We start from the raw sequence: 22,967 nt of genomic DNA, 5'->3' as shown, positions 1-22,967 counted from the left end.
ATTCAGTAGTGTTACTAAACCTGAAATAAAATCTTGCCCCACCAAGTATTTACATCTAAAAACACTACTGATATGAAGCATGCTCCTGCCAGTTTTTTTTTACTCAATGCCAACACCTTTATTGAAATCCTGCCTTTCCAGCCATCATCCTTTCTTCCACAATTTCTCAAATTTCTAACAGATTCTTATGAAACCCAAGTCAGATTCCAGGGACTGCAATAACTTGTTTTGTTTCCTTCTCAGGTTAACCCCTCCATCATGAACAGGACACTCGTAAAAGAGATTAATAATATCAATGTGGTTCTCCTGACTAAATAAAGGTTAATTAATGAATGAGTGAAAAGTTTCAGCCTGGTTTGAGTCCATACTATAGTACAGAAACAGACCTCGTCAAAATCACAAAAGGCCTCCCTATTGCAGCTGATTCCTCACAATCATCCGTCCTCGATTTGAGTGCAGTCTTTGAAACCATCTCCCTCTTTGTCCTCCTCGACAGATTCCATTGGACTGGTTTGAGTCTTTCTGGGCACACTGGGCTCATTCAGCTAAAAACATTCACATCACAGCCATCTTCCCCCTCTGCTCTCCTGAGGTGTCCCTCAGGGCTCTGACCCTGGTCTCATTTTAAAACATGTTTAAGTTTTATCTCTTTCCCCTTGGCCATATTGTTTTGTTTTGGTTGTCAATAGTATATCTATATCTATATCTATATCTATATCTATATCTATATCTATATCTATATCTATATCTATCTATATATCTATCTATATCTATCTATATATATATATATGTCAATCAATCAATCAATCAATAGTATTATCATCATCATCATCCTTCCTAGCAGACATAGTATTTCTAGTCAGCTTTGCTTGACTTTTTCTTGCAGACATATATAGTTACTGAATTTGACCATCCCATTTTTTTCAGTTTTATCATGAGAAAATGGGAGACAGCACTTTTTCAAGAATGTTTTCCTGCTTTATTAGCAGTAATCAGTAGTTTTATGATTTGAGAACCTAATGTTACCTAATGATACTCCCTTGTGCTTTTAATCATCCACATTTGGCTGAGTGGATGGTCTGTGATAAGACACACTCAGAATAAAGATTTATAACTGCTTTGCACACACTTTAAATCATGCTGAGATGATGAGCTTGAGACACAGTGGAAGCTTCAAGGTTTCTATAATAACTGGTATTTCTGGAGATTTCACAGCCTTTGGATCGGGGGTGGGGGTGGGGGTTCTGCTGAAATGTCTGTGCTGGTGCCATCTACCGGTTCCACTCCACTGCAGAGCCGGATTGTTTAGAGTCTATAAGGAACATAAACTGATGTCAGCAAAGCCAACTGAAAGGATCAGATCATGTTCCACACACACTCTTCCACGCAGCATGTTTGACTTCATTGTAGTGACACGATAAAGGGAAAGAGCCCTGTGGCACAGGGAGTGAAACAATTTCATGCAAATCACATCAGTATGTATAGAATTTCTTCCACTTCATTAAATCCAGCCACTGTGACCAGCTGGATTCGGTAAACTGCCAAATTATGCCGATAAGGTCCCTGCTCATCGGAGAAGTGTCCCTGCAGGAAAGCACAGTAGGGCAGGACTGCAGCGTCTGAGCCTTGGAGTGTCAATAATCACAGTGATGAATCTCAAGCAGCAGCTCCAGGAGTTTAACGACAGTTCAGGAAGTTCTGGCTTGTTGCTCAAACTGATGAAAGAATTGAGAGATTTATGTCAATCTAAGCTGGAGTGCTCCAACTCTGAGTCAGATGTGAGTCAGCAATGATGACGTGTGAAGGGGATACAATTGAATGAGACCAGGTGATCCACGTTCACGTAGAACTGGCATGCCCTTGTGACGGGTGTCACTTCAACGATTTCCTCCAGTCGTTTTCACTTTCTTTCAGCTCTTTGCACACAAACCCGCAGAGAGGTCAACACATGCATTTCCAGCCGTCAACACTGTGCTCGTCCACCAGTGACATGGTGTAAAGTAGCATGTCCCCTTCACATAGACCCAATCGCCTGATGGATGTGATCTTCTGGAATGTTCTCCTGCTTCACCTCAGGGGCTTGTCAAGGTGTGCACGTCACAGGAGAGGCGGGGCGGCACCTGTCATCATGAACACTGAGAAACGGTTCAAATACATGCCTATATTCGCATGTTAATCTCTTGTTTTTGCATGATTTTTACCATTTCCATGGTTTTATTTCATATTTCCAGGAAGAATAGAGGAGACATTTGAGGCAGCTGTGAGCTCTGCCTCCTCTCAGGTTCTGATAACTTACAGAAACGTTGTTGGAGGTGAAACTTTAGAAAACACTCAGGCACCGCATCTAAAGAAAAGGCGAAAAATGCAGCTTTTCTGAAATGTCCCTACTGCCCATGTGCACCATGATCCAGAATGCACGTGCTACTCATGTAAGCCAACCAAAGGCAATATTCTTTATTAGTATTTTATTTGTGTGTCTATATCATTTGAACATAACATGTGAAATTGACTCCAAACTACTCACCCGCCAACCTCACCGCACATCATGGAGTGTGGTGAGGTTGGAGATCAATTATCTTTCAGTGCCAGTGTCAGCAGGTCCATCACCAATCTCACCCTGTCCATGTAAATGGTCAATTGACTTCACTTGTATAGTGCTTTTCAACTGTGTGGGCAGTCCCAAAGTGTTTTGTATTGTTAATCAAATTCACCAATTCACACACACATTCACACACAATGGAGGTTTTGGTGTGTGAATGTGTGTGACATCACCTTTAACATATATGGCGTCAAAAGAAGACATCCACCCATCATCTACAGCTTGACGTAGCTGGAGTTTACCCAGTTGACTATGAGAGGACAGTGTTTGCTGCTCCATTACACAGTCACATAAATTCTTTTTTTCTTTCTTTCTTTCTGTTTTTTCTTTTTTTTTTTTTTTTACTGTTGAAGGAAACTAAAGTATGTGGTTAGAAAACAATAACACACAGTTCAAACTTCACAATGAAAAGCCTGGCTCAGACTTTCTGCTGTGTGGTGAGAGTGCAGACCACTTCACCACTGGCAGAAACAGAGTGAACAAGGTGAATGTGACTGTCAGTGTAAAGTGCTTTCAGGCTGCTGAGGTGAAACTATAAGTGAGGACCATTAATCAATCAAAGTGTATTTATACACCACATTTCATAATATACTCTGCAGATTGGGCAACTCTACAGATAGGATAAGAAAACACATGGAGATGTACATATTGAGTCTCTTTCTTCATTCTTTGTTTTGATGGAAAAGTTTAGTTGAATGTGAGTAATGTTCTGTTAAATGTTGGGCCACATCTGATGCATCACATGTATTCTGTAACTGGGTAGTTACAATTGATCAAGGTCTAAGTGAACAATACTGGCTGGTCTAAATACTTCTGCAGGACCAAAACTACAGCCAATAATCTCCCAGAGGGGCATTGATCTTCCTTTAAAAAAATAAATAAATGGACATTTTACTGAAAATGGTTCACTCTGACCCGGTTTCACCAGGCACTAAAAGTTCAAGAAGATTAAAACAAACCTTTGTGGAAAACACTGCTGCATTAATCATCGCCTGCACTGAAGCCAAGGAATTAATAGGAATACCCCCTCCAAAACATACACCCACGCACGCACACACGCAGGCACGCACGGTGCACGGTGCGCGCGGTGGGCGTGTCCTCCCTGCAGCTGGAGTAAATAGAGGCGGCGCCGCAGCGTGCGCCCCTGACAGGGAGGGAATGGCCGAGTCTCCGCGCTCAGACGCCGGCTGACACATGAACAGGACTCCGCTCCATCACCGCACCGCACCGCACTGCACCGAGCTGCACGCCTCACGCACCAACCCAGCACGGATTTACTGCCACGCATCGGTAGGTGCTCACATTGTTTTCTTTTTTAATTTACCGCCTGTGCGTCTGTATGTATGGTGTTTGTTTATGCGGTGCATCCAGAGTGGGCACTTCGGGGGTGCGAGCCACAGGTGTGCTGGAAAAAAAAAAGAAAAAAAAGAGAGATGTGTAAACGTGGTGCCTGTGCGCGCGTGGCATGACGCACACTTTACAGACTGGCACCGCCATGCGCGTGCGGGTTGGACCCGCCGTCCTGCCACGACTTCAGGTGCAAAAAAAAGACAAAAAAGGTAAGTGGACTCCCGGGTGCGTTCCGTCTCCAGCAAAGCGCGTGCCACCGTCACCCCTAGAATAAAGTGTGTATGATGTGCATGCCTGACCTGCCCAGCTCCTACCGGGAGGCGCGCGCTTTTCTCTGTGCGCTCGGGACGCACATCTGTGCGCCACACCTGTGCGCTGCTCTGACCTGTCAGTTCAATTAAACGAAGGAAGAAAACGTTGTTCACGAGCTCATTTCCGTCCAGATTCAGATCTGCGTGCGTGTTTTCCGTTCTCCTCCTTCGCTCTGAGATGGAGTCGCGTTGCGCCGCTCGGTTCCAGAGCAAACAAGTGCAGCGAAGCTCTCCCGGGTCTCCAACAGGTCAGTGCCCATCTTCCTCTATCAGATCTGCAGGGATGATGCTTGTCACCGCTGCTGTCTGCACCGAGTGTTTTCTAACCAACGCTAAAGGTCAGGAGTTCACACTCCATCCCTCAACTCCGTTTTCTACTCGAGTCACTCCATGGACACTATTTGCGCTATATCAAATGGAGCAGTTCAGTTTTGGCCACACAGTGTCTGAATCTCCTCTCTCTGATGCAAATGCATCTGTTCTGCACCATCATGTGCATTTAATAGTCACTCTTTGGATGCTCTTATCTGCTCTTGCTTGCACAGATCTTCCAAAAGCAGCAGAAAATGAACTGTAAATCAATTCTACACAGCATTTATGTTGCTGATTTTCATTCACTTGATAATGTTATGTACTGTGAGAGCTGCACATAATTAGATGTGCATTTGATGGTGATAAACACGACACACAAAAAGATGCACAAAGACATATGATGTCTTTGTGCATCTTTTACTCTTTCTGCATTATTCATATTAGTTTTGTGTTTTTTTTTATCAGCTGTACAACAGTATAATAAGCTCTTTTTGTGCTTCTGGACTGTTGCCATGTGATGCAATGTAAAGTTGGAAACGCACATTGTCTTTTGCCATATTTCTTGTGGTTGTTTACCTTCCACGGGCCTCTTCAAGACTGCCATCAACACCTCTGTTCATTCAAAACCGGCCCCGGTTCAGGCAGTTCAATGTCGCACTGTGGCCGGGACTATTAAATTTCGATGCATCAGTTGTCTCTGTGGCTCCCCGCTCTACTCGTTGTGTTCCCTTATCACCTTTGCCGTCCTCCAGAGAGGCTGACATGATGCCGTGGAGCCGAGCGGAGCTGCAACAAAGAGCAGCAGAGGGTTGCTGATAATGAGGAAGGTGAAGGAGAAACGTGTCGGAATGACCGCTTTTGTCAGGAATGAAGGTTGTACGAGTAGTTTGAGGTGAGAATAAGTGGCAGTCTGAGAGTTGTGACGATGATGATGAGGAAACGGCACATGATGAAGGCGCACTAGTCCCTGAAGTCAACCAGAGCAGAGAGAGAGGGCTGCCTGCTGCAGCCGGAGTCAGGATTACACCAGCTGAGGTGTATTTCCTTTCATCTTTAGCTGACTTGCAGATGTGTAGTGTGTGTGTAGTGTGTGTGTAGTGTGTGTGTGTGTGTGTGTGTGTGTGCGTGTGTGTGCGTGTGTGTGCGCGCGCGTGTGTGTCTGTGTGTGTGTTAGACAGACACTGGGACATGATTCCTATTACAGGCTTGCATCACTTATGAATCTGCAGCTGCTCTGATGTGTCTGCTCTGCATTTAGCAGCTACAAACTGACTGTCCAGGAACAGACTGGAGGAATTCATTGCATGGAAAAGCTGTTAGAGAAAAACCGTCCTCTGTTGAAGCTCCAGAGCGGAGGTCTCCAAACTCAGTCCTCGAGGATCCCCTGTCCTGCGGGGTTTAGCTCTCTCCCAGTTGCGGCACACCTGATAGCAATGAGGAGCTCGTTATTGGACTTTTTCACAACCTTGGTGATGACATCATCACTAGATTCAGGTATGCTGAAGCAGGGAGAGACTAAAACATGCAGGACAGGGGCTCGCGAGGACCAGGGTTGGAGAACCCTGCTCGAGAGTTTGTGCTTGCGACCTGCTTTTCTTACCCTGTTAATCTTTCTGTCTGTTCTGGGAGTTTTCTTGTTAAAAGTCATCTATTTGAGGTTTATACTGAACAAAAGCATACATACATACATACATACATACATACATATAAAAAAAAAAAATTCAAGACGTGTCAAAACTATAAAGTTAAACAAAATGTGAATTACATAATAATAGGGTCCCCAATACCCCCCCCCCCCCCCCCCCCCACACACACACACACACACACACACACACACACACACACACACACACACACACACACACACGAGGAGAACATGCAAACTCCACACAGAAAAGCCTGGTATTTCAATCCCTGTATGGAGTGAGTGGTAACCACTGCTCTACCACATGACCCAAAATAAATAACAGGATACTTATATGATAAATTTACGTTTTTTGCTTAGTTTAATATCATTTATCATTCATTCTACGAAAACAAAGTCCCAAAATGTATAATTTTTCATCTAAGAATGTCTCAATTAAAAAGAAACAGCAATAATAATTATTTTTGCAGGTTAACATTTGCTTGCATACGAGGATTTGCAGAAACAAACACCTTTTAAAATCCAGAAATTATCTTCTTGGGAAGTCACTTTGATCTGAGATGTCCATTAGCAGCAACACCTGGTTGGTGTTGATGCCTTCGATTAGGTCCAACATCAACAGATCATTGGCTGTAACTTGCTTCCAGACAGTTCCTGAGTTCAAAGAAAATAGTCAGAATAAAGCAAAAAATTACTCGGAGTGACTCCCATACACAATTTGCTGATACAAATGTCTCTGGATGGTGCTCTGAATCTCTTTGTTTCAGTCTGTCCTCAGAATGATAATTTAGAGAGGAAACACAAGCCGACTCTGGCATATTGACCTCATCATTGACTGAGGTTCGCAGCAACTACTTGCTAATGACGAGCTGCCAGACTGAAAGCTGCTGCCGATCACAACATGGAGGAACAAATAACATCGTACACAGCTCTCATACTGTAAATTACAAGTCGCAACAATTTTTAGGACTCGAGACGGTTTGCCGCTGGATTTAGTTTTATTGGCGGACACTCCAAAGCTGAATGATTTATGATGCAGAGACTAAATTTTGGATTATTTCTAATGTTTTTACTCACTCAAACAGGACTGGATAGGAATTAAACATTTAGGAAGATGAAAATTCCGAATACAGATGTATGACTACTTTGCACAGACTTGTACAAGACATGAATGGAAGTGGGTCATATTAGGACGCTTGGGTTTTGTTGTGATTTGGAGTTCTTCTACAAATGGTTTCCATTGAATTCCTGATGTTCTTCACTAATTCCAGTGAAATGAGTCAGACTCTTACAGGCGATAAAAACAACCTCTGTCTTCTTCTCAGCAGCCTTGTTAACAAATTAAGTTTAAGTTTGGTTGTTTTTACAAACTCCCCCTGACGGCATGGCTTTGAGGCTACTTTGATAACAACACGGTGGCTGGCTTTCATCTCTGTGTTGTGTTATGTATGCTACTCTTAAGAAATTTGTTTCAAAGAAATCAATGTTTTCTTTCGTATTTGGGCCATTTTCATGGTTTGGTGGGCAGGATTTGGCCCACAGCCCTTATGTTTGACATCCCCTGAAAGGAAAATCAGTGATGGAGTGGATCTGGGATTTCACTCAATATCTCTGCCGAGGTCACAGTGTTTACTGTCAGAGGATGTTTTTTTTTTTTATGTGCAGCATGTTTAGTGTGAGTGATGAAGTCAATGAGCGCAGCTCTGCTCCAGTAATTTCAATATCTTACCACTGATTAACTGTTGATGTTTGGCTGTTGAAGTCTGCCATCGTATCCTACAGCTTTGGTTGCACATTTCTACCAAAAAGACGAGCACCTACGTGTAAATAAGTGATGTATTCTTCTTTTATTAAAATTGACCCGGGGCTCTGGCTGCTCTCAGGTTGTCAAACTCAGAAGACACTTTCTTGGATCTCGAGTCGAAAGTGCCCAAAGGCTTTCACTTTGAATGTTGGTGCTGGCTTGTGTCCACCACAATTTGGAGTCACTGGGGGTGGGTCTTGCTTGGTTGGTAGAGTGGTCGACTTCCAATCAGCTGGTTGCAGGTTCGATTCCCCGTGTTCACAAGTGTCCTTGACTGAAAAAGTGAATGTGACTGACAGCATGAAGCTCTTTGGAGGATGCTCAAGCAGGAGAAAAGAGCAATACAAGTTAAATCCCTTTACCATTTAATGCTGTGGCTGATTGGAGGCCGGGTTCGCAGCAGATGAAAACATCTTTTCGGGTCAATGGATAACTGGAATACCCCGAGCTGGCCCAGGAGGGAGAAAGGATACCATCCAATCTCCATAGAAGGGTCCCTCTCGACAGCAAGTTCAAGACAACCTCAGTGACCACTGCAGCCCGAAGTTGTTCAGTTGAATGCAGAACTGGATGCACAGGTCTGGGTTTTATCCCATGAGAGTGTCGAGCCTTTCCAGCTGGATCTGAAATATTGGCTGAGGAAACCACTCTCTGCGCTCACGTCACTGTCTTCTCGCTGGAAGAAAAGAAGGTAAAAAAAACCCCAGCAGGTACCAGAGTAAAACACGTGGAAGAAAACTGCTGCAAAGTCTCCCCGCAGCTACATGGATGATGAATCCCATATTTTTCTTCTGGAGAAGTTGAGCTGTCTGCTTAGCATGTGTAGAGATGAGACGGAGTGAAGCCGACCTGCCAGAGAGAATCAGCTACAAACGGGGCTGCGAGACAACGAACAGATGAATCACATGACCCGGGGCAGATTCGAAAGGTGTTCATGAAGTACCTGCAGTTTAACATCGAGAGTTTTGGGTTGTAGTAGCTCTATGCTGTCACTCTTGGTCCCAAATGTGGATGGAGATCAAATCGGACCAAAAAAGATGGGTTATTTAGCTTTTATTATATTATTTTATTAGCTTAGATTTTCATGTAGATTGACTGTTTTTGATGATACCCCGAAGTTCCAGATGAAATACCACAATGTTCTTCCTTTAGTGATCCTGTCATTTTAACTTCATATGTTCGCTCCAGGAAGTAAAATGTCTGAGCTGGAGTTTTTGGCTTCACTGTTGCACATGTATTGTTGAAGATTGAAGAGACGGAGGAGCTTTTCATAGAAATGGATTTCCTTACAAAATCTTGCTAAGATTGGATTACAGAGACTTTAAATCCATACATGCAAACTCTTCCAAGCACGACCTGGATTCAAAGTGGAGTTTTATCACTGAGGTGAGAGAGCTAACCACTGCACCACAGCTGTAAATGTCTCTATTCTACATGCTATAAAAAGCTTGTGGCTACTTATTTTTGCTTAGTAACTGGATAACTTCACTTGATTGTGCTTTAAAAACATACGGTCAACGGAGAGCTGCTTCAGTGCTCCATCACACCGACCAAAACAACACACCAGTGTGTCTCCCAAACCTTTGGCATTTCTTGTGTTTTGTCTGCTCAAAGCGACTCCTTTTCCAAAGCGGAGAACACAACTCTTGGCAGAGGGAAAGCAGCCAGCTAGTTTCCAGGGCCGGAGTTTCCACTCGCACATGTACACGTACAGTCGGAGACGTATATATGCCGGGAGGAAGAGCTGGCAGAGGGTTGCCACCGTGGACGACTGGGCCGTCAGCCAAAGGCCACAGTTTACTCGAGGAAACCATCAGCTGTGGTCCAGGACTAAAAACATCTCTGTCTCTCTGCTCCAGCCAGGCCTGCCTGCTCCTCTGCTCTTCTTCGGAACGTAACAACTCTATATTTGCAGATGTGGTGACCCAAATGGAATCACGCAATCTCTCTTTTTTTGTAGTTTGTTTATTTGACCCATCAGTCAACACCTTAATCGCCTGTGAAATTGCTTGGAACAGTTGCTTTCCTGTCTGTACTCGCTACCCTGCAACAGGAGCTGGGTCGACCCGATTTCAAACTTCTCTCTGCCCAATCCATGTTTCTAATTAATGCAAGAAAGCCGCGGCACGAGCTTCGCATTGATAACCGAGTCGTAATGGATCCCAGGCGCCGCGGCACACAGCTGCTTGTGCTCTGTGTTGTAAGTCTTCTTCCTTTTTCGGTGGATTAACATGATCCAGGCGGAGGAAATGCAGACAAACATTCTCCACTACCTGAGCATCCACGTGCCACCAGGGCCGCTCGGAAACCGACATTAAAATCATACAACTTGGCCGCGCGCTGTAGACCGCGTTTTGTTTGGATCCCAAGAGTCCAATTTAGATCAAAGCGCAGAGAAGAGGGTGTAGTGTTGTATACACCCAATGGAGCTTTTGTTTAGCCTTCTTTTGATTTGAAGTAATCAAATTTAGCACCTTTGCAGACAAAGGAAGGCTTCAAAAGTGCCTGTGTGTTAGAAATTGTTTCCGAAAATGAACTGACAGTTGCCCACTATCAGTTTTGTATTTTGTTTTGTGTCTTTTCCTTTGTTTGAATAAACGGCAGAGGATGATATTATTTGATTGCATGTTGGCTTTCTGCTTTTGTCATGTGAATGTATTGGAAATTGGATGAATGGGAATTGACTTCCCATTAGATGTAAAAGTTGTATTATATGCTATTTAAATTTAAGATGGACACATTTTATTTAGTGTTCACGTTAGTTGCTGTTAAACACAATCAAATTGATCTAAAACTACATTGGGCAATAGTTGTTTTTTTTAATGCAACCTGTGTATGAGTTTTAGTCTGTATTGTTTTTAAAGTAGTTTGGACTTAGTGGTCAGTATTGTGTGTGTGTGCGTGTGCGTGTGCGTGTGCGCGTGTGTGTGTTATACCTGTCCTCTGGTGACCCTGGATTGGATAAAGCAGTGCAGCAGATGGATGTTTTTGACTGTTTTGTGTTGTTTACCATAACATTTCATTGCAAATAAAGCTGTCACCAAACAGCAGGCTGGATTCAAAGTAGGGGAATAATAGTCATTTCTACCTTGCAAGGCTACATAGGCTGCAGGTGTGTATGATCCTCAAAACACAGTTTATTATTTCTTAACCAAGGAAACTTTTCTGTCCCAAAATAGTTTGTTTTCTTTCATTAAGGTCTCTGGAGCCTCTCGGCTTCCTGTCCTTTCAGCCTGCCAGCCCCTGAATCCGCTGTCGATTCACTTTCCAGCCAGAGCAATCCTCAGGTACGTGGAGCTTGTTTACAGCTGGAAATCTTCTCCACAGATTCCCCTCGTTCACACGAAGCAGCCTCTGACGCTGAATACAGATCGAGGCAGTTTGCAGCATGGAGTGTATGTGTGAAGCTGCTGCATGGCTCTTTATGCAACAAGCCAAGAATGTCTCAGTAGTCATTTGTCGTCTATAACCGGAATCAGAGGAGGCATGAAGCTGTCGACAGAGATAAAGGAGCATGTCTGCACACTGGAAACTCTCAACATGATACAACTGTGGTGACCCGGTATTCATGGCGGAGGAACACACACATGGCGTGCTTGGAAGTCCTGCGTGTTTATCAAGCCTCGTCTCTAATGTGCCAAGATATGTGCTTGGACAGGCCAGAATTGTTATCCACATAGGGAAGGGCTCGCGTGTGTGTGTGGGGTGTGTGTGTCTGTACGTGTAACCAAATTTGGAAGAGTTGTGATGGAGACCGTTTGCAGTGCGTATATTAAACCAGGTAAGAGTGAACACAGATCTGTGTGGTTGGACTCTTTCGGAGGAATAGTGAGAATGTTAAGAATTTGGGAAACAGGAATTTGCTTGGTCTTCTCCTTCTACAGAGTGTACACTTATTTGTAGCACAAAGGCCACTTTTAGTTCTGACTTGAGGGTTCAGAATTGAAGTTAAGTTCGGGGTTTAATTGAAGCTGGCTTATCTGCATTTCCCCGCACTGGAAGCCAAGAGCTCATTGCCCCGGTCATGATGCAACCATCAGTCACGCAGTGGCATTATGGTCTGTTTCTTCCAGTTCAAATTTTTCCTTTTATTATCTGTGTAGTCATTCAGGAAACCACTCTTCATGTTTTTCATTAACTTGTGCTACACAACTGTGCAGGACAGTCTCAGGATTGTCTAATGGTTTTTACAGACTAGCACGTTTATGCGTCTTGGTTGTTTTAGTTGAACTACTGTATTTTCTGCACTATAAGGCACACCGGATTATAAGGCGCACCTACATTGATTGACATAATTTACAACTTTGTTCATATATAAGGCGCACTGCATAATAAGGCGCATGGAAAAGACCAGTGGTCAGCAACCTTTATAGCTCAAAGCCATTAGGTTACATTTTCCACTGATTCTAACACCCAGAGAGGTGCACGCACTTTATTTTGATAGTCCTACCTGCAGCCTATGCCAGGAGGAGACTACACACAAAACCTTCTTCACTACTGGTTGACAACTTACAACTACCGGTAATAAACTAAACTACATGAACTAAGCAACAAAAACACAACACAATACAATTATTACCGACACCACAAACCAAATATAACCCCCAATAATTGCATTTAAAACACCACAAACAGAAACTCCCATAATTCATTGCAGCTATTGGCTGCACTGAGGAGCTCAGGATGCAAGGCATGATGGGAATTCATGTTTTGTGTTGTTGGAGGTTATTGTGGGTCGTTGTTGGGCTTGGTGTTGTGTTGATTGTGTTTATGCTGTGTTTTTGTTCCCCAGTTTAGGGAGTAATTATTTCATCTAGTTTATTTTGGTTTGTTAGAATGTTGGTTTGCAACCATGAGTGATGAATGTGTTGTGTGGAGTGTCGTCCGCTCTGAAGATCCGGTTGCGAAGTTAGAGTTGTCAAAATAAAAGCTTCTGGTTGTTCAGCTGTCAAATAGCAGTCTCGAGTAGAGCAATTCTTCCATACATAAGGCGCACCGGGTTATAAGGCGCACTGGCAGCTTTTGAGAAAATTTGAGGTATTTAGGTGCGCCTTATAGTGCGGAAAATACAGTATATTATCTAACAAATGAGAGAAAATGATTGGTCAAGGAGGCAGATTAGGGCCAATATGGAATAAGACTCGGGTCTTTGGTTCTTTAAGCCCTAAGGTGGATAGTTTATTTATAATCACCTTCATCATCAGGAGCTTTGGTCCATTTGCCCCTTAACTCCACACCAGTGGCCTCGACATAATGTTTTACTGACCTCTCATGAGCTCCCTCTCTATAAAAGTCATTTGGAAATGAGACAGAATTCACCTAAGTCATCAAAATAGATTCAGATGATGGCAGAGAGCAACATTAGGGCATCTTTAGGAAATAACATCTTATGACCCAGCAGTTAGCGTGGTGGTTCCGAATTCCCTGTGAAGTCTGGTGCCCCATCACAGGGGCTGCAAAACCTAACAAAGCTCCAGCAGAGACCCTTCACAGTGCAAACACAGATTATCTGTAATAAATAGTTTGCAATGAGCGACGAGAGATCTTCAATAAACTCCTAGAATTGACGTTGTGAAGGAAGAAGCCATTTAAGAATCCAGCAAATGCCAAAAACATACCCCGGGGCTTTCTCCTCTTGGACGCGCATGGTTAAACCTCTGGAGCAGACCACGGGGAATCATAATTAGATGCTCAAACTGCAACCGGACAAGACATAGTGGGTGGAAATGAGCCATCATTTTGTAATAATTGAATCCATTCATGATTAGTGACTCCTAATTGCACCCTAATGTGTACGTTTGTCAGCATGTTGGCTTGTAATGGACTTGGTTCTATTGTCATTCACTCCATGATTGTGTTGCTTGAGTACAGACTCGTATCATGTGACTTTAACTTGAATAAAGACGATGATGAACCGCTAAAGGTTTATTATTATGTTTTATTTTTTTGTGTATGTCAATCATATGCTTGATTTAAGATGCCGTGGCGATGTCGTACATCTATCAGTGTTAGCCCGCACCCACCCACCCCTCCCCACCCCCCCTTTTCTTTTTTTTTTTTTATGATTGAGTGACGCATGCCAAGGCAAACTTCAGGTTTCTGTGGTCTTGTTACATGGGACCTCTGCCACATGAAAAGAAGGGTGGTGGGCTGTGCTGTGGGCGGACCTACAATTTCTGTATAATCACAAAGTTGCTGAAACAAAACTGTAACCAATGTTGCCACATTACTGCAAATGGCTTGTTTACAGAAACAGCTGTGAAAAGTTTTCTCTCTTTCTCTCAACGGGCTGATCATTTTGATAGCTGGACAGTATTTTGCACCTAGTGTTCTCCTAAAATGATAAAAGTAATGAAATTGGCCTGTCCTACAGCTTGGAACCATTTCAAATGAATATAGAAATGTGACCGACTTCAATATGAGAAAACGGATATTGGAAGGTATGTGGCACCAACAGCTCTGTGGATATCTGATCTCCTTTTTTATTAAAACCAAAGAGGCAAGCATTGCACCATTATGTATTCTCCCCATTTTTCAGGATTTTCCCATTTTAATTCCTATTCATATCCGTCTTTCCGGCGGTCTCATGGGTTTTCTCTCGTTGGTTAGTCCAGAGCTGCTGTCAGACCTGTAGTCCTTCCACAGGGATTATTCTCAGGGTGCAGAGAAATGACTTTGTCAGGATCGCATCACGAGTTGCGTGCGCATACACATACGCACACACCCTTGCCAACACAGAATTCACATCAGAGAGCAGGGTAGTGTGTGGTGCATCTCACACTCCCAGTAGGCTTTAACTTTTTAATATTCATCCATTAATACAAAGGGTGTACATGCTGTGTTCCTATAGTGTGTCTTTTTGTGCTGCGCTGAATAAAACATGCAAGTGTGCTGCTGATGGGTTTCATCTCTCATCTTGTCTGCTGCCTGTCAATCATTCCTCCTGGCTGCTGTCACGCCATCAAGTCCTGTCCCGTCGGTCTTCCACTCGTGTGCTGGATGGCAGATTTTGGGGTTTAAGCTTTAAAAAAACAAGAGGCAAGATACACTGTTTTTAGATGTCATTATTAGTCACTGTTTTGTTTATGCGTTCTTAAATCTGATGGACTCTGATGATTTCTTTTCCTCTGCATTGACTTGATATTTTTTTACTCCCACTGGAACAGTTCCTGCCCATTTTTGGTTTGTTTTTGTTGAAATGTTTTTCAAACGTCACCATTCTTAAGGAGAGCGACACTAAATCCATCTCACTTTCACCAGGGGAAGTACGACTCAGTCTGGGAAAAAGGTTGAAAAATGTCTTTTGGAAAGATGAATTTTCTTTTTTTAATATAATATATGGCCAATCAGATGGAGCCCTACTGCCCTACATACCCGCCCTCTAAAGTCTGCGGAGACTAGTTAATGTCATCCTGCTGGCAGAAAAGACAAACACAAGTGAGGAAAATCCGGGCAGAGAAAAACTTGTGGCTAACCTCTAAAGCCTTGCTTACCCAACACTTTGACGTGGACATTGGGAACCTTAGATGTTTGTTTATACAACAATTGCACTTTCAGTCCCTGAAAACATCACTTTTCGAGGACTGCTACCCGTGGGCAACTCCTTTGATTACACATCTGTCTGAACAGGCAAACCAAGGCTTTCTTAAATGTGTAATACTGCCAAATCTCCACTACAATTGCAAGATTTGAAGAGTTCAGCATCAATTTAACAGTATTTCTTCAAAGTTTAACATTTAAAGATGGTCCAAGTCAGATTGGAGCGACTTGGTGTAGCACTTCAAAGACAGCATCTTTATTCAATGTTTACGGATCCAGGTTGTCCCTCAAAATGCCTTGTGAATCCGCTCATTATCAGAATATAGCCTCTTATATTGGAAACTGATTGTATTTCAACATTATTTCATAACTAGTGGTCCCAGGGCAGAAGTCACAAGTGCAAATCATAGAATGCAAAACAACAATGCCGCAATGGGGGGGGGGGGGGGGAAGTAAACTAATCTTAATTTTGAGGCGGCTTTGGGTTAAGTGATCGAGTTGATTGTTGGATGCAAAAAGTCTTTTATCTTGCATTAAGTAATAACAAAGCCCCAGCAGGAACACTAAAGATTTCTTTCATTTGCTTATCCACTAAAACTATTCCACCAGTTATAATTTTCATCCGTGAAGCTTCTGTAGAGTTCATTCTCACTGAGCCATGAACTCAATCAGCTCCTTCTTCTCTCGAGTGGTATGATGGCATTCATAAAAAAACATAGTGGATGTTATAATTATCTCCAAGTGCGAGGATATATTTAATCAAGGCTGGGCATTATCATTTGTCTTAGAGTGAAACAAAGAAAGATATGTAATTGGACTTTCAAAAGTTATCGCGAGCTACCATTTTTGAATGAAATTCTGACATTTTCCTGGAGCAATAGGAATACGCATAGACATTTAGTAACAACATTGATGTTGTGTTTGCAGCTAACTTGGTTAGTTTGACACTTTTTCTTGTGTTTTCTTTTGAGATGAAGATAAGTGATGCGGTCCAATCCGTATTGATCAAAGACTCTGCTGAGTGTAATGGCTCGATGTGGAGTGTTGTTGTACTCTAGACTGGTCTTGAGTACTACAACACTGTCACGCACTAGCTCCTTCTGAGTATTGAACAGTTGAGTAGATCTCCATGTGGTAGGGAAAAAAAACCCCGTCTATGTTCTGTTAAAACAACATGAAACCACCATTTATGCTAACATTTCACGTTGCTTGCAGCCATCTTGAAATAGTTAGCCATCAGTATATGGATGTAAAGTGGGAAGTCCTGACAGTACTTGAAGCTGGAGAAGACGAACACTGAGTCAACTGGAAAGTGGTCTGGTTACTTTAATGGCAAAAGATAGTCTCGATAAAGATTGACGGTCTCCTACGAGAGGCATGTATTGAACAAAGAGACTTCATCGCATTACATCAGAGGATCCCCCCCCCCTCTCGCTGATCGGATTATATCACGAGGGAATATCACCACCTCACATATCACATTAACACCTGCCCTGTTTGTCTTTTCCAGCTGCTGCAGGCTTCAACTGCTTGTCGCCTCATATATTCACCAGCAGCACTCGTGGATTTGACGCTCTGTGTTTTGAATTAATGTCTGCAGTAAGAAAAAAACAATAGGAGGATTGATTAAATCTCTTCATCTGTTCTTAATCGGTGTTGTGTGGTCGCGTCAAGCTGATGGTGGGAATGTTTGCAGTCCAACAGTGTTTTCATCCATGATTGTGCTCAAAATTGAGAAAACCGCTCAACAGCTGAATTCTATGTTTTAGCATTACTCGGGGTATTCGCTCATCTGTTTGTGTGTGCCTTCATGAAAAATAGAAAACAAAAGACTTTGCAAATGAGTTAGGGTTGGCGCACCAAAACTTCTGATCCAGTTTTGGTGCGCGCTCGGTGTCAAACTACACTTAATCCAGATACAGTGCGAAATCTAGTATCCTTGTTATTTTTCAAGAAGTAGTCTCTCAGACTTGTCTTTGAAAACTCATCCAAAGTCTGCACATTGTGCAGGGAGCCAGCGCTAATTCAGAAATCCTGTTATTTTACCTCAGCAAGCACATATTTAATAGACTGGAGAGCGTCTTTCAATTGCAATTTGAAATGTCGCCATACTTGATGAAAATGTGCTTTCGTCTGACAGTTAAAATAAAGAAAAAAACAAAACGACATCGAGTTGCAGTTGGGTTTTCTTGGTAACGAACGCTCCTAGTTGCTTTTTCCTAGCCTTGGAAAGCAATTGTAGCAGGGCCCTATATGATCTGCTGGTACAAACTGGTACTGCAGGACTGGATTAACTTGGGCTAATCCAATACATATTATAGATGATAGCAGTTTTCTCTTTCCTTCTATTTTTTGAGGTTGTTTTCAAATGTTTTAAACAAAAAATACAGATATATACATAAAATTAAACATGATAATTGGCTCACCAACTACACTGACATCTTTGCTCGATGATAGATCTTGATGAGCTATCAAGAACTGTGTGTCCTTGTTACCTTTTATTTAAATTACATACAAATAATAAGATGAAGAAATGGATGAATGTAGTGAAGAGACATGATGATGGAGAGATGAGGATTACCAGTTAGCCTGCCTCTGCAGTGATGGCTTTGATAAGTCCTGCCTCACAGCAAAAAGTGTCTGGTTTAAGTCCGGCTCGGGGCGTTTCTGTGCAAAGCTTATGTGTTTTCTTGGGGTTTTCTAGTTTTCTTCCACAATCTAACAAAATATAATTTTGAGACGAACCAGTAGTGTAAATTGCCCATATGTCTGACGCCTCGTTTACGCGACAAATGCTTTAAAGTAAAACCTGAGAAATGTTGTGGCGATGTGGTTGTCTGCGCCGAGTCACTGAACACACAACTATTTGGAAACGGCTCCCAGGGTGGAACTTTTTGAGAACACTGACTCCAACAGCGCTGGCTCGTGGCCTGGTATACTAACTACATTGTTTATATATGTTTCTCTATAAACGGACATCGTTTTCAAAATGTAGCTGTGTAAACAGGAACGTTTTCTGAAACAAATGCAATAACGATGTGTGTTTACTGGAAATGTTTTGGAAGCGGGGTCTGAATGTGTTTGTGTGATTTCTTGCGTTTGCACGGTGACAAACTGCTGGCCTGTCCAGCTTGTAGTCAAAGTCCAGTTTATTGTTAAAGTTACTAAAGTTTGCCAATCCATTTTTCACCGAGGTTGGGAAAGCAGCACTTTCAGAGGCTGCAGCATTGTTTTCTCACCTGCGTCTACTGCTTCAAAGCAATGTGATGTATGAGCACATTTTAAAATAGTTGAAATATGGCTGATTGAGTGCGACACAGCACTTCCTTTTGTTCAAACTCAGAGCCCAGACATGGCTGTTTCGCACAGACTTCACACGGCTCTGGTTTAACGCTCTCATTGAAATTCAACCCTCTTTCAGTCTTAACTCAGTCAAATAAATAAAAGTAATTTCAAAGCTTCAATTTAAATGTGACTTATGCAGTTTGACAGGAACACGTTCGGTGTCATTTTTCAGTCATCTGTGGACTCAGCTAACCAAATTTCAATATCTTCGGGCACAGTGAAAGAAACATGAAAATCTCTGACTAACATCTCAAAGCCGTCACAAACAACTTTCAATGTGAGCGTGTGTGTGTGTGTGCTTGCGTGTGTGTGCAGAAGATCGCTGGAGGCGATGTAGAAAATGCTCTCTGTAATGTGGCTGAACTGACCCTTTAAAATTCAGCTCTCGGTCACAGCTCTGCTTTGTATTCATGTTTGTTTTTGGATCCATAAGATGCTGTGACATGTTTCTACATCAGACTGAAAATTCTTCTCGATCTTTCCTCCTACCAACAGTCCGTAAATGCAACACGGTGCGTGAGAGTTCCCTCTGCAGGTGAACAAAATGACAGGAGCCGATTTTTCTGTTGGTGATTGTTGTTGAGAAAGTACTGCAGTGTGTCTATGAATATAGAGAGGAAAACATATGAAGCAGTTTGCTGGGGGAAAAAAAAAAAAAGAAAAGTGGGAGGATTATTGATGAAGCATCACTTTGAAGTTTTGCCCTGAAATACAACAGCCAATCACATAGTTTTCCCAGGTGTGTCGTGCTGGGCACACATCTTAAAGGCGCATGTTTTTGAGGCGGCATTAGCATTTTGTCGATTGAAGCGGTGATGGCCCCAGCATTTTACAACAATCCACAGAGGGGGGCCGGCGATATGATTTTCCCTTCACGTCTCGCTGGTAGATTCCAATTACCTTCCATTTGTCCGATGCAGATATTTCCTCATTCAGAAGCCAATAGGCAGCGAGAAGATAATGGCTCGCTCAATGTCGAGCTGCTGCCACCTCTCCCTTATAAAAGGGTTTTGTCAATAAACTGATGCTGCCAAATGGGGGCCCCCACTCCTCCAGCTCATAATTCATCCTGATGTCAAATCAATGACTCTAATGATGTGTACGGAGGCTGGATTCGTGTGGAATCTAATGCACCTCCATGATGTTGTGGCACGTTGGCGGTAATCCGGCTGTGTGCAAGAACAGAGTAGGTGTATATTAGCAAATTAGTCAGCTACTTAAACGATGGAGCCGCCACTCTTGGTCCTCGTAGCCCAGGGCTTAAAAGAGTAAGAGAAATACGGAAATCAGTGTTTATTTGAATTGTTTCCAATTATAACCTCTATGATAGGATCCACCACTTACATCTCAGCAAGGCTGATGAACTGCAATCTGCATGAATTTATCAAAAGATTTGGATTATCTTGTAATTATAGCTCATAAATCAGGTTTAAAATGTCTTGAAAATGTGAAAAAGAGGCTATCATTTCTGGATGATTAGTAAAGTTAGGTAAGATTTATCTAACTTTTCCTACTTCAAGTCATAAGATCCTTTTGAAGAGCACAGAATATATCAGTTGAAGTTCAGGGGGCAGCTTTATCTCGGGTTAGGGTTAGTTTTAGTTATTTAACATACAGTCATCATAAATAACTCTTCTGCACATAGATGGACAATTACAACAACGGCAGCATGACTGTCCGCTTCAAGGTTTCACATTTTGTGCAATCAGAGTTGGTCTTCTGCATACTTTGACTTTCTATGGTCTTCATCCAGTCGGGCCAGTTTCCTCTGACCTCAACAAGGCATTTTGACCCAGAGAACTTCTGCTGGTTGGATGATTTTTTTTCTTATTCGGTCCATTCTCTATAAAAACCTCGAAAAAGCTTTGGGTGAAAATCCCACTAGATCAACAGTCTGTTGACCATGACACTTTCGAAGTCACTCAAATCCCCTTTATCCCCCATTGTCATGCTCAGTTTGAACTTCAGTAGCCGGTCTTCACCACGTCTACAAGCATTTAATTCTGTGGGACAACAGCAACTTCCTGCTTAATATTCTGTCACGCAAACACAAAACCTAAGCTGCTAACAAAATCTAATAAACAATGTAGATCTTTGTAATCAGGCATTCGTGGACACAACAAGGAAACCCACCATCTCAACGAACCAAACACACACACACTGCACTGTCTGTGTCATTAGATCATAATTCCAAATGCGTACATGCCCCGCTCACACCAAATCAAATATCAAGCATCATTAAGCATTTGCGGGATAATCCATCCATCCATTTTCTACAATTTATCGTCACCAAGGGGCCGGACTGGGTGTCGGCTTACATTGTGGGAAAGGCACCTTGGGCAGGTCAGCGGTCCTTCACAGAGCGCTCACACAGAGAGAACCACACAGGAAATCCACAGGCAGAAATTCACCTAATCGCATGCATGCATGAGGATAACATGCAAACTCCTCTCATGATATTTCTGACATTTTAACCACCTCACCTCAGCAGATATGGAGTAAGTTTTAATCTTCTGAATCTACTCAAGTGGATCATTCAGTTGAGATGCTCTCAAACACTGGCTGCTCCTATTTGCTGAACAGCATTGTGTATCTGAGGGCTTTAGATATTTTTCTCACAGTCGGTGATGGGGTTCCTGCTCATCAGCGTGAAGGTATCTAATGTGTTCGAGAGCTGTCGGCATGCCCGTGATCAGATGTGTGGTACACCAATCCCTCTCGATTGGCTCTGATTGCTTCTCTGAGATGAAAACCTGCAAAGAACCAGAGCTCGCTTTAGTGGATGTGCCAGGGCTGCTTTCAGATGGAGACTTTTATTCCCCAGAGGAGGTTACTGTGCTGGGCGGACTACACTCATGCCCTTTAATCAGTAAAACAATGCAGCTCATTTTCATTCATTCACTGAGACATGGAAGCACTTCCTCACTTGTTGACGGAACATTTTAGGCATATCATTTGGAAAGAGAAGACATGAAATCTTCAAGGAACAGATCAAGAACCAGACAAATGGAGACATTACTTCTTTGAATGTTAATCCAATGCAAGAATGTCACAAAAAGTTTTGGGTCAGCTTGAATCAAGATCCGGTCAAAATAGACCAACTGTAACTTCATGGAGTTAGTTTATATACTTGTGGTTTGAATTACTTGCATTAGTCATCCAAATGTGTTTTGGATCATTGTCTTTGAGCACTGGGGGAAATGAACTTAGTTCATCAATACTCAATCATATTATAAAGCCATATATTCTTGTATTTGTAACTGCATGTTAAAAGCAAGGATTTTATCTCAATCTTATCAAGAGCTGCAGTTGTTTTTTGCTCTTTGCAAGTGTCGTTCCTGTTTGTTGATAATTCTCCTGTGTGCGTGCGTGTGTGTGCGACTTCTTCATATCAGAAAGCAGAGTGGTTTTATTACACGATGACTTTCCTCAGTCCTTACCTCCAGCTGTCACTTGCACTACTGCTGGATACGTCTGTATGAATATTACTGTGGTCAATTATAAGTCCATGTGAATTATCAGGGGAAATCTTGTTGATTTATTTGTTGCCACACAGAATAATTAGAAGCGCAAGTAAAACCAGTTTGAACCTTGTGCCACTTTTATTACACATACTAATAAAACTGTCAACATGGACCGGAGCACACACAGATACAGAAGAAACTTGGACTTTCAACAGATAAAGTAAGCTCTAAAGTCTGCTGTGATTGTATCTTGCCGTGTCCTTGTTGGTCAGTATGTTAATATCTAAAAACAAACCGAAGCTTCAGGCTCAAAACTGAAAATTTAATGACTAGTTTGATTTCAGTACATCAGGTTGAAACTGATGATAAATTGGTCCATATCGCAATACTTAAAATAGACGTGACCACATCTAATGCCCCTTTTGAAATGAATGCTAACGTTTTAATTCCGTGTGGCAGCGTGACCATCTTTGTTTTCCCTGGCATGGACTGGTGATCCATCTAGTCTGTACTCAGCCATTCACCAATCGTCAGCCGATCCAGAAGCACTATGTTGTTGACAGTTTTTTTTTTTATCCATCACCTCAAAGGTTCAATA

General features: G+C 42.5%; 1 protein-coding gene across 1 annotated transcript in view; it reads left to right on the top strand.

The window, feature by feature from the left end:
• The first annotated feature begins 3,753 nt into the window (after window positions 1-3,753).
• cemip (cell migration inducing hyaluronidase 1) overlaps window positions 3,754-22,967 on the top strand; it is a 215,541-nt gene continuing 196,327 nt past the window's right edge. The window contains exon 1 of the mRNA XM_080501910.1: window positions 3,754-3,889. The gene's annotated coding sequence lies outside the window, so the exon portion shown is untranslated. The remainder of the gene's footprint in view (window positions 3,890-22,967) is intronic.

Source organism: Blennius ocellaris, assembly GCF_963422515.1.
Source record: "Blennius ocellaris genome assembly, chromosome: 1".
NCBI lineage: Eukaryota > Metazoa > Chordata > Actinopteri > Blenniiformes > Blenniidae > Blennius > Blennius ocellaris.
The sequence above is the reverse complement of the archived record's forward strand: the minus strand, read 5'-3'. Positions and strand labels throughout refer to the sequence as shown.